Genomic DNA, 297 nt, shown 5'->3' with positions numbered 1-297 from the left:
GGGGGCGGCCCGGCGGGTACTTAGCGGCGGTGCGGGGGGGGACAGGGTGCCGCGGCCCCGTCTCGTCCGCCCGGTGCTCGCCATGGGCTCGTCTCCGCCCGTCTTCATCGGCGCCGAGGAGGTGGAGAAGCCCCTGCGCCGCGCCAGCCTCCTCCTCCCGGCGCTGGAGGCCGCCCTGGGCAACTTCTCGGCCGGCGCGGCGGGAGGCGTCGTGCAGCCCCTGCGCACCGTGGTGCCGGTGCAGCGGCACGGCGGGTGAGGCGGGAGGGCTCCGCGGCTGCCTTCCCGGCCCCGGGG

This window comes from Haliaeetus leucocephalus, unplaced genomic scaffold, assembly GCF_000737465.1.
Source record: "Haliaeetus leucocephalus isolate CR32 unplaced genomic scaffold, Haliaeetus_leucocephalus-4.0 Scaffold295, whole genome shotgun sequence".
NCBI classification, from domain to species: domain Eukaryota; kingdom Metazoa; phylum Chordata; class Aves; order Accipitriformes; family Accipitridae; genus Haliaeetus; species Haliaeetus leucocephalus.
This window is presented reverse-complemented; position numbering follows the sequence as displayed.